Genomic DNA, 13,088 nt, shown 5'->3' with positions numbered 1-13,088 from the left:
TTTATAAAAAATTTCAAAAAGCTGGTGCTGTTTAAAGTTTTTTGCAAAAACTGGTTTTAGTTAAAAGATTTTTTTTCAAAAAATTGATTTTTGTTTCTTTTCTATATTATATATATATATATTTATTTTTTTTGTTCTTTTTTTCATTTTCTATATTTTTTTGATATTTTTGGAATAAAATCCTAAAATTTACGGAAAAACAAGGACTTAAATTATTTTTTTTGTATTTTTGGAGAAATATTTACAAACAAAGGTTTCCAAGGCTATTTTGGGGAAATTTCTTCAAAAAATGGGTTTGGACCCAGGTTTTGAGAAAATATTCAAGCTTTAAACCTCGAATTGAGGAATATAATGCGATGGATCCAAACAGACATCGAACGAAGTGCCTGAGCTTTTCAAAAAGTTATTTTGGAAATTTCGAGAGTTTGATTTAAAGATTGGATAACGAAGCTCAGATTTGGATCTTTTATCTAGATCCGGATCCGAAATCAAGTCAGATATGTAAAATGAATTTAATTTAAGTAAAACCTGAGAAAAAGCTGGAATTTATATTTAAAAGTGACTCAATTACTCAAAAAATGGGATCAGGGGCAAAAAGGGAATATTTAAAAGATTTTGAAAAATTTGGGATGTTGACAACGTGGCATCCATGTTGGGACAATGTCCTCTCATGATGGGATGCTAGTGACATGTGGCATCCATGTTGGGATGGTGGCCACCCATGATGAGACACTAGTAACATGTGACACCCATGTCAAGTCAGTGGCCGCCCAGGATGGGCGAGTTACCTTGCACCACTTGGTTTGGTATACCTCAATTGCTTTATATGATAAAAGATTTTCAAAAAACGAGTTAACTTCTTCCAGCTTTTTCTTCTTTCGGAGTCTCTCTCTCATTCTCTCACTACCTATAAAGCTGTTAAGGGTAATTGTGCCGTGGTGACTAACCTACCCAATGCCAAGGGAGGTTAATATTGCATAATAGGTGCAGACTTTGGTTGAATCCCGGAAGCGAGGTTGTGTTTAACCCTACTGCACCCGGGCTATGTCCTGGTGGGGCAACTGTCGCTTTCAAGACATTGCCTTTGTTGCACACGTCCAAGTTTCGGTCCCAACGATATGAGAATAATTCTACCAAATATCAAACAATTTGAAAGTGACATGTCTATCTCCATGGCATCTACTACGGAGATCAGGAACCATAAGATTCCCAAACTATCTCAGTTAGATCATACTAACTTCAAACATTGGCAGAACAAGGTCATGATCTTCTTGACCATGGCCAAGGTGGGGTACGTGCTCACTGAACCATGTCCTTCTGAACGAGAAAAAGAGACCATTGTTGAGAATAGGAAGCGCCAAAAGTGGATGAAAGATGACTATGTTTGTCTAGAGAACATTCTGAATGCATTGTCTGATCTCTTGTTTGATCTCTACTATGAAGTAGACTATAAAAAAGCTCTGGGAAGCTCTTCAGAACAAATACAATACAAAGGATACATGTAACCGAAAGTTCCTAATAAGTAAAGTTTTTGTTGTATTGAGGATCAACATAAAGGGAAGGTGCTAATGAAAGGAGCAAGTAGTCAAGGACTTTACAACTTGAAGATGACACCTACAAAGAAGGCATTTTTTGTTGGAGAGCGTGCAACCTTTGATAGGTGGCACATGAGGCTGGGTCACCCAGCTTTTTGAATAGTCCAACAAATTTTGGAAAAAGCATGGTTTACCTTTTAAGAATATAGAATTGAATATTATTTGTGAAGCATGTCAGAAAGGAAAAAGTTATAATTTGTCTTTTAAATATTTTAAAAATATTGTTTCTAATCCTTTAGAAATAGTTTAAGCTGATGTGTGGGGTCCTACACCTTTAGTTAGTGAAGATGGATACAGATACTATGTTGCTTTTGTTGATTCTTATTCAAAGTTTATTGGACTTTTTCTTTTGAAGCAAAAATTTGATGTCACGATGGCTTTCAAGAATTTTAAAGCTCTTTGAAAGATTAAATGTTTTGACTTTGGCTAGGATGGAGAGTTTCAAGTTTTATTTGGATTCTTTAAAGAGAATGGTATTGGGCATCGTATATTATGCCCACATACTTATGCGCAAATTGGTACGGTTGAAAAGGAGGCATTGACATATAGTTGACACAAGGTTGTCACTTATGGCACAAACCAACTTGCCTCACCGGTTTTTAAGTAATGTTTTTCTATTGCAGTGTTTTATATTAATCTCACACTAACAAAAGTTTTGAAAGGAAAAACAAGTTTGGATTTTTTTTTAAATCCTCCTTATTACAATTTTCTAAAGGTTTTTGGTTGTACGTTATTCATGTTTGAGAGCACATCAAAAGAGGAAGCTTGATTATAAATCTGAACAGTGTGTTCCTTGGTTATGCTTTTATTTGTGTATGCACTTAAGAACATGAAGGATATCTATATCAAGACGTGATGTTTGATGAAAGCTTATTTTATTCAAAATTCAGCAAATCCAGTCACCTAGCTCAAGAGTCTCCTCTTCACCAATAGTCTTGTCCTCGTCGCCACTTTTGCTTTTGTCATTACCTGAGAGAGATTCCACTAAAGCTCATTCCCAAGAATTCCAGTATGGTCACATTTGAAGAGTCAGTTAACCATGGCACCCATGAAACTGAATTTGATTCCAATAATAATGTGCCTACCTTTCCTCAACCCGACCACCCTAGTTCACTTGAGCCGTCTGGTCCTGGTTTGAATTTAATTGTGGATTTAGTACCTCTTCCCAAGCAGCCACCTACACATACTCATCAGGTAACTCTATGAAGATGATACATTAAAACTTAAAGTCTTTCTAGACCTAAAACAAAATCAATCTTCCAATCATCCTATACCTCTTGCCCTCTTGACTACTCTTCTTCTCCGTGATCATGGACCACTTTCATTTAAAGAAGCCTTGCAAGATGATAACTGACATGAAGCTATAAAGGCTGAACTTAATTCTCTCAAAAAATAAAACATGGTCACTAGTTCTTTCTAGTAAAGGACATCATATAGTTGGGTGTAAGGGTATATTCAAAAGAAAAAGAAGAGCTGAGAGATCGTGGGAGAGAAAAAAGACCAAACTTGTGACAAAGGATGTAACCAACACGAAGGCTTGGACTATTTTGCGACTTTTAGTTCTGTCATAAAGCCTATTACAATCGGGTTGGTTGTCCTTAGCCATCAGTAATAGGTGGTGTGTGAAACAATTAGATGTTCATAATATGCTTTCTTGCATGAGTTCTTGTTAGAAGATGTTTATATGCAGCAACCCCCGGGATTTGAGTATCCCACACATTCTCACCATGTTTGTAAGCTTTAGAAAATACTGTAAGGGTTAAAGCAAACCGCTAGTGCATGTTTTTTCAGACTTAGCACGTTTTTTGCTTTCTCCAGGCTTTGTTGGTGCCAAGATATATATTTCTTTTTTTATTCACACGACAACAGCGTGTGCGATTTATGTTTTGATATATGTTGTTGACATAATTGTGAGGGGGCAGTTCTCAAGCTCATATAGAAAACTTGATTTCAAAATTGAGCACAGAGTTTGCAATTAAAGACTTGATTTCAAAATAAGGCACAGAAGCAGCAGTTTTTACCGATGAAGGTCGTGTCTTGTCTCACCATGAATATATTTTGGAACTCTTAAATGCGTGTTTCTATGGTTGGTTCGAGACCTGTGTCACTATTTCTCCCACTCTTTCTGCTCAAGCAGAATCAACTTTTGATAATCCTACATAAGTGCATGCTCACAAAGCGTACGCTTCGTGAAGCAAGGCGCTTTTACCATGAAGCGTACAGTTTATATAAGGGCACCCCATTTTTAAAGTAAATCGAGAAAAAAAAGTTTTGTTGTTTTGCCCAGCCTTAAACCCTGATATTGAGGTTTCGAGGAATAGGCCTTTTGAAATTTTATGGTGGTACATGAAGAGGACAAAGCAGGTTATATGTTCCCCCCCAACAGGGCCGATACTCCATCTCATGTTCGGGTGTCCCCAAAGAGCGTCACGTATAAGATGCAGACCGACATGTATCCCCATGTGTGTCCGCATCATATTGCATCGTAATTTGGTGCAGTCGCAAAGACTTAAGTACCCTTTACCGCCATTCTCTTCCTCTTCCTTGAACAGACATAAATGCCCTCCATCTTGAAAACTAAATCGGCAGTTCATGAAAAGGACAAAACTGCCCTCCATCGTTATCGCGCCAAAATGTTTCGCAAAGTTTGTGTATGTAGCAAGCTGTATGTTGTAGGATTTAAATATTTCAAAACAATCCATTCTCGCCCTAAGCAGAAAACTCTACCGGAGCATACTTTGCTTTCATCTGTGTACAACAGAGCATCCTTTCCTTTGTTTCAGAGCATCCGTTTTCGTCTTACGCGCGGTCACAACATCGTTGCTACCTTCTGTTGCATATTAGTTGTTACTCTTGCTTACTCTACAGTTGGAATATCCAAAATCCTATCATTTCGGTGAGTTTCGTGTAAGGTTTTGTTATTCAATTTGAAGCTTGCTTCTTATACCACAATTTGTAAGTTTGATAAATCTTACAACGATGTGTACTTATGAACCCAAATATTGCGACGATTTGTAATCATGATGATTGTTTAATGTGTTGTGCATGTTAGCAGTGTCTGCGGCTCATCAGAGAAGAGATGCCTCGTCGTTCTATGGTTCATGTATTAGAGAAGTGATCCGCCAGTCTCATCTATCTAAGGTTTTTGAGAGGTACCAAAATATACTTAAAATTGAGAACGATGAAGACAAGGCGAAAGCCTTGAAATTGCATTATGCGGAGGATTATTCCTCAGATATCGAGGTTGCGGACCAACGGAAGAATGCTGAAGAACTAAAGATGCAGAAGAAGGATGACCAAGAGAAGGCAAAACAAAGAAATAAGGAGAAGAATGAAAAGAAAAGGAAAAGGAAGAAGGCAGAGCAGAGGGAAAGACAAAAAAAGAATAAGGAGAGGGAAAGGAAATTTAACATTGTAGTGGAGGAGTCTAAGGCGGAATTGGAGATGATGTACTTGGAGCATAAAGCAAGATGAAACAAGGCAAAGCTACTGAAGGAGGCGGAGGAGAGGCGAGGGCAAATGAATAAGGAGGAGGAAGAGAAGGAACATAATAAGCCACAGGATGAGGAAGAAAATGAAAGGCGAAGGAGGGAGAAGAAGTTTGAGGAAGGTAAGGAAATGCAAAGGCAGAAGAAGGAGGATGATGAAAAGAAGGAAATGCAAAGGCAGGAGAAGGAGGATGAGAAAAAGAAGGAAAGGCAATGGAAGGAGAAGGAGTAGGAGGAATAAAAGGAAAGAGAAAGGAAAAAGCAGGAGGAGGAAGTACAGGAAAGAAGAAAAGAAGTCTTGAAAGAGAAAGAAAGGCGGCAGAAGGAGAATGAGGAGGAGAAAGAAAAGGAAAGAGAAATGAAGAAGCAGAAGGATAAAGTGCAAGAAAGAAGGAAACAAGACTTGGAAGAGAAAGAAAGGCAACAGAAGGAGAAGGAGGAGGAGGAAGAAAAGGAAGAAGCAGGAGGAGGAAGTGCGGAAAAGAAGGAAACAATATTTGGAAGAGAAAGAAAGGCGGCAGAAGGAGGAGGACAAGAAAAAGGAGAGAGAAAGGAAGGAGACGAAGGATGAGAAAAAGAAAGAGAGAGAAAGGAAGGAGAAGGAGGATGAAAAAAAGGAGAGAGAAATGAAGGAGAAGGAGGAGGAGAAAAATGAGAGAGAAAGGAGAAGGAGGACGAGAAAAAGGAGGAGAGAGAAAAGAAGAAGAAGGAGGATGAGAAAAAGAAGGAAGGAGAGGTTGAAGCCGGAAGAGAAGGAAAAAGAAAGGCAGTGAGAGGCAATGGACTAACCTGAAAGGCTTAGGTTGGAGGGAGAACAGGAGAAAAGAGCGACCAAGGTAAATAAGTCCGTTCTGTCTGTGAAGATTTAATAATATGTTTAGCGATTTTGGTATAACGATTACTGTGTTAGGTATTAATATGTATAGCGATTACTGTGATAGTTTGTGTGCAACCAATATGATTTATAGCGATTAGTAGAATATTATTTATAAGTACAAATTGAACTAATTTACAATTGGTAGGAATAATATGTTATTTTGTGTTAAAGAGAGGTCACAGGAGAAGTAGAGCACCAGGTGAAAAGCTCGGAGGTCGGTGTCAATGGTCTGTAGTTCTGTCGTGGTATGGTCAGCTGAGTGCATATCAGAAGGACCGATTACGAAATATGCACTTCGGTGGCCTTTTGGACAAGCAATATTTTAAAACTTGCTGGAATACAATGACCCACCTGGTAAATAAGTAGAATGATAAGACAAACACATTCCAGTTTGATTCTTTTGAGATCACCATGACTCTAGAAGATGTGGCGAGAATCACTCGCCTTAAGTGCGAGGGCAGTGCTGTCCTATTACGGCATTCAAACTATAACGCAAGGGAAAAATGCACAGCCCTTTTAGGAATGTCGATGGACGAATGAAGTCAATGTATTTCTGGTGGAATCAAGTCCACATCAATAAAAGTCTTATTTTTTCGTAATAAATGGGAAGGTCGCTCCGCTACTTGTGCATCTGAAATAGCTGACCAAGAGTTGCGCAACTTCCTTCTTTATTTTTTTGGTCTTACATTATTTTTCGATTGTTTTGGTTCGAGAATAAGTTCCATGTGACTGCAGTACCTGACAGACTTAGATGAAGTCGACAACTATGCCTGGGGTGCCGCTATGCTCGCACACTTGTACAATCAACTCTACCGTGCGAGTAATGGTACAAAAACACTTGGGGGATTTTGGCCATTTGTTCAGGTATTTGTTGATTACATACTTAGTAATTGTAGACTAATCTCATTAAAGGTTATAGTGTTACTAATAATATTGTTTTTGTTAGGCTTGGGCGTGAGAACATATTATCCCATTGCGTCCACGTTGTGGCCCTGCGATTTGTGGTTTTCCAAAGATCGGTCGCTGGGCTAGAATAAATGTCACAGTTCATAATGCTAAGTCCATTTTAGATGGGCTGCAACTAAATGAGGCAAACGTTCTAAAATTGTTTACAATCGTGTCAGCATTTATCATTGAGTATTATAAATCGTTGTAATGTTTAGCATTCTTAAGTAATCATCGCTGCAGGATTGTCTTCCGTAGTACATATCGTTGTCGCCATATCATGCTTAAGTAAATTGTAATATATTTGTCACTCATTATTAAAAAGAATTACCAATGTACAAGTTTTGTGGAGACCTTATGGAGATGGGGAGAACGATAACCAAGACGTTGTTGCAGAGGCTGCTAAATTGTTTGACCGCGATTTGTGGATGTTTTGTAATTATGAAGCCGAGTTGCAGCATGGTAGTCGAGTTCTTCTACAATCTGACTTGGGACAATCTATCCCAAATAAGTCTTTGGAAGTGAGAAGGAAGATGAATAGTGGTGGGGGCAGGAACGTGAATTGGCGTGATCGCTACAGTGATGAATTATTAATTTGGAACTCAGGTGGTGTCTGTGTCGTATCATATGATTATAAATGAGAACAATTTGATCCCTTCTATTTCGAAAGGTATTGGGAACCAATGCAGCGAAATCTGAAGATTGAGAAAATTGTGAACCCATGCCTCCCAACTGCCCCCTCTCATGTTGCAGTCCAACCTCTACAACCAAAACATCGTCTCTCTCTGGTTACAACAACGATTCCCTCAGTAACAAAGCGCGATGAAGAGTGAACACTTGCTACAAAAGAGAACATTGTCTCTGCCGCAAGGTTCGAACTTATGGAGAGGGAGAATAAGAAATTAAGGACAGAAATAAGCAATATGGGGATACAATTGAACACAATGGTAGAGATGATGACCAATTTTTTTAGTAAGATGGATGCAACCAAGAGGCAACCTAGGATAGACAGTTCACCAATAAAAAGAGAGAGACAAGTCTATGATATTTCATCTGATTCGTCAAGTGCCACAGAATAAACCCTAGGTATTCTTTTTTATCATGATAGGTATTTGTTGTAATTGTATAATTAATTGTCGTAACATGACATTCTTTTATTGTTTAATTCTTTATTATTACGTCTAACATACATGTTTCGTCTGTGGATCTCATAAATAAATAAACTTTAATCGAAAAAAATGTCTCTTGATCAGAAATCGTGGCATTGCCTAACCTCCTTGATTGATTGAAAATCACAATATAAGTCGCAGTTTAACTCATCGTTTTTGAATGACAGTCACAATAGATGTCTAATTGGCACGAGTAATATTGTTCACAAATCACAATATAACTCGTCATTTTTTAATGAAAATCACACAAAACATGCGATTTATGCGGTCAACATGGTCTCGTAATCAACGTTAGGAAATGATTAAGGTCGCCATCGTTATGATAGAGCATTTCTGCTCAGCAATCGCTGTATTTGTCTTCGCCTCGATAGAAAATCATAATTAGAATTTGCGATGTATGCCGTGAACAATAATTGAATGAGTTCTGACGTCGTACATGATAACAGTCAATAGCGATAAGAAAAGTTCAATGCTCAGAAATTGCTACTGATGATCATCAGTAAATTGAAATCGCGCAATAGGATGTCGGCCAGCCAACATCGGTACGATATGGTTCTCGGTCAGAAATCACTCATTTACAGGGACACCTTCAATGCAAACTGCGAAATAGGATTGCAATTCATGAGGTCAACAACGCAAACGACAATGGCTTGTAATAATCGGCCTTTATAAACAGTGTACGTCAACATCGATTTGCGGTGTTAAATGATACTAGTATAAAGCGATAATAAACGTTTGTTCTTAAAAAACCGATAGGGAAAGTATGTGGCATGAATATATCGATGTATCCATATTTGATAATCAATTCATTAATCTTCAAAGATTATTCTTACCTGAAAAACGGGTTTGTTTGGGTCGGGTCAATCTCCCACTCAACTATTGTTATAATATGAAGTCGAAACAACAGGTTTTTAATTATTTAAAACACAATCATTTAATTTGCGGGTTGTTTTAAAAAAAGGGTGACATGTGAAACAATGATTTTTTAATTATTTAAAACGCAATCATTTAATTTGCGGACGGTTATAAAAAAAGGACGACATGTGAAAAGACGTATTTTTATTTATTTAAAACACAATCATTTAATTTGTGGGCGGTTTTTGAAAAAGGGTGGCATGTTAAAGGACGTTTCCTTTATGTTTGACTGACGACGTCGATTCTGTATCTGCGTTGCAAAGGTGACATTGATATCTTCGTCCAGGTATGACGTCGAAGAAGAGGACGATGGGAGCAGTACGACCAGATATGGCGCCAAAGGAGAGGACGATGGGAGCAATACGACCAGGCATGGCGCCAAAGGAGAGGACGATAGGAGCAATACGACCAGGCACAACGCAAAAGAATAAGACAACCACTTCCACAGTACCAGCACTAGCGCTTAAGACGTATATTTTTTGAACCTCCTGACCGGTTTAGTCAACATTTGTCTTTTCATGTCGTATTTCGACTTGTGTTGTTTACTGTAGAAAATAATTTCAATGTTGAATTCTGAATACTACGCTCATGGTGCACTCAGTGCAACATCCACAGACAAGGGTGGGCAGCAACGCCCTAACAAGTTCGTAGATGACATCCAGCATATGCAAGATGAATTTGCAGACGGGAACACTATCAGTAATTTTGTACATATGTAAACACTATCATTTTCTAGGTCATCAGTTTGTATGTTTTGAAGTTCGTAAATTTTTGCAACCAGACAATGTGTGATTTTGTCAATTATATTCAAAGCAATGCAATGAGCAATACAATACGCATCATCACCCCTTATTTCATGGTATGTCTGGTCTGCCATTATTTTATTTGCTTTTATGACTTATTCACTTTTCTTGGTGGTTAAACCTTACTATTTCGTGCAACAAATGTACGTCCGGCGAAAGCCATACACCAGTGGATTCCTAGATGCACTACCTTGTTGGAACAACGATGATGAGTGCGTAAACTTTTTGAATTTTAAAAAGGTAAGTGAACATACCTCTTCTCCAAGATTTAGTCATTACATCCCATCACGATATGTCTATGGAATTATAAATTATTGTATCGATTCACAGATTTTACTTCCTACACTCTGGCAAAATCCCGAACATTGGGTCTTATACGAGATGAATTTTCTGGAAAAACAACTATGGTGCTATAACTCATTGGACTTACACAGTGGTGTAGAACGTGACACTATGTATTTGGTAAGCTTCTGCCCATAGGTGAATCGTAGCTATTTGAGGTGGACCGGACTGTACTATATTTTTCCTTTATCACAGGCGGGATTCTTAAACAACCTTGTGGGTGTCGACATTGCCGAGTGGATGTTACTCTTTGCTGACGATGCTCCTTTACAAAGTAATGGGGTCGATTGTGGCATATTCATAATGAAGCATATTGAAGCAATATACAAAGGATAAGAGCCTTTTTTCGACGCTGTATGAGTTTTGTATTCGCTGTTATTGGGGATTCCTGTTATATATTGGTTTCACGTTACATATTTTGTTGCAGGAAGATATACCGGAATTACGCGAGGAAATATGCAGAAATTTGATTGAGTTTAAAAAGAACGGCAAACAAAATATGTAATGTGAAACCTATTGATTGCTCTGTTTATACAACCTAACAAGCTCCACCATCACCGTTCTCGCTCTCCTCCTCGACACCAACTCCGGCGGTGCAATCGCAACATGGTGAGGAGCGGTCGACGGAGGTGGAGTTGGCTGACGTGGAGCTGCCGGCGGTGCAGTAGCGGGCATTTAATTTGCGGTCGTCAGCGGTGGCGAGGGACGCGGTCGGCGCGCTGAGGGTGGCCAACAAGAGCTCCACCGCGTCCTCTTCCTCTCCCTCGCAAGGAGGAGGTTTCAGAGGAGCGGTCGTTCCGTTGACAGGGGTTCATCTCGCCGGAATCTGAACAGTCTAGTTTCTGGTATCAACACAATCGAAAAGACGGAGACAAAGAGAGAGAGAGAGACAGACTGGAGATATGTAGGAGAAGGACCTCCGATAGGCAAATTTTGTAAGACTACAAATTTTGTAAATCTGTCTACGTTGAAATATAATTTGAACATTACAAAACATGTTTGTAAATCATTGTACTGCTTTATCTACGAAAACTAAATCATATCGAGAAATAGTTTTGTATTGTATGCGCTTAACCAATGCTAGTAATGTTGCTCTTCAGTAATTAAAAATACTGTACAGCGAAAGATATTTTGTTGTTGTTCCGAAATTGTTGTATAACTCGTATTACATTGTTCAATTTCATTAATGCGGAGTGTATTTTATTTAAGATTTGCTCTTTGTTTATTAAAACTGTCGTATTTATTTGAAAATTGACGGAAGGTGATAGGACGTTTCATTAATATTTGAATGACACATCACACAGGTTAAGGATGCGTTTCACTTTGCTTCACGAGTAAGGAACCGACATTTCTGAGGCCACACGCATCGTGCAATATCATAATTAAAGGAAACGTCATTTAAAATAAAAAAAATTCAAATTCTTACACAAGATTTCATGGTAGTAGTAGTGAAGATGACGTCAGACCACCATTTCTGAACAACAAACCTGTCTTATCGCTGTGTACTATTTCTAATTATGAAAGCAACATTAATGGATCTTGTTCACCGCATTTATCTCGAATCTCTTCTGCGAATTTTAATTCTGCGCGTGTCAGCAATAAAGCGATGTTTAAACATCAAACATTTCATAACGATGTTGACTATTATCATTTTGAACATTAAAAGGCTTTGTTTATTGCATACATCGCAATCTAATTCTGCGACTGTCAATCATGTGGGTTGAGCGCACATCTTTTACCAATTACAAGCTTTCATTATTTGCACATGCTTAGCATATTAATCCTATGTTTCCTTGTGATTTGCATTAAATGAAGATGAAGAATATTGCGATTTCAGAATAGCTACCGTTCCTTATCGCTGTTGAGTATTATTATTTTTTAGGCGAACATATACATTTTGCTGTAAGATATGCGCCCATGATAAAGGGCAATAGAGGTAAGATTTGTTTGCTATTCAGGAATCACTCTTTTGCTGAGACACTTTAAATGCAAACCGCTAAAAAGGATTGCGATTCATGCAGTCAACAACGACTTCTAATATTCGGTCGACATATTATAGATTACACAAAAGTTGGTTGTACCGTCTCTAAAATCTACTTGAAATAGACGAACATGAAATTACTCTTGCGTGGTGGGCACCATTGGTCGTTGACTTTTAGATCCTCGTGGCAGCTCCGTTAGTTTCTCCTCTGCAATTAGAAAGGATGTCAATTTTTTGCAGAGTTCTTTGCGGAATCCAGGTATATCAATCTGCAAAAACAAATTGTAATGTGAAACCAATAGACATGCATTTAATCCCCAACAACAGAGGCCAAGAAATGACATACATCGTCGAAACAAGGTTCTGCACCATTATATATCGCTTCAATGTACTTCATTACAAATACACCATTATTTTGTAAAGGGGCATGGTATGCCGTGCGATAGATCCACTCGCTAACGTCGACTCCCAAAATGGCTTTGACGAAACCGATCTGAGAATAATGCGGCCGAAAGTAAATTCATGCCCCAGTACACGACACGATACTCATATAGATGAAATCTTATGAGATGAGAAATGTCAAGCCATAAACCACTGTCAACTTCCAACAAATTGTAACACCATAGTTGTTTTTCGTTTAAATCCATCACGTATAAGACCCAATGCTTTTCAGATTGCCAGAATGTAAGAATCAATATCTGTAAATGGATCGTAAAAATGCGGTTAGCACTGTTATGCTGTAACCTTGCACTCTAGGTTTGTTTACTTACTTTTTCACTTGACAAAAGGTCTCTGCAATGATTACCGTTAACCCAATAAGGTACGCCGTCTTTAAATCTACTGGAGTATGGCAAACGACGTAAGATAGTCTGCAAACCGAAACATTGTTAACAACAATGTTAACTTATGAATCAACTGGACTAAATCAATAACCAAAAGCAACATAAAATACAACCGATATACCATGAAATAC

This window comes from Nuphar pumila, chromosome 5 (genome assembly GCF_984573655.1).
Source record: "Nuphar pumila chromosome 5, dmNupPumi1.hap1.1, whole genome shotgun sequence".
Taxonomy (NCBI): domain Eukaryota; kingdom Viridiplantae; phylum Streptophyta; class Magnoliopsida; order Nymphaeales; family Nymphaeaceae; genus Nuphar; species Nuphar pumila.
This window is presented reverse-complemented; position numbering follows the sequence as displayed.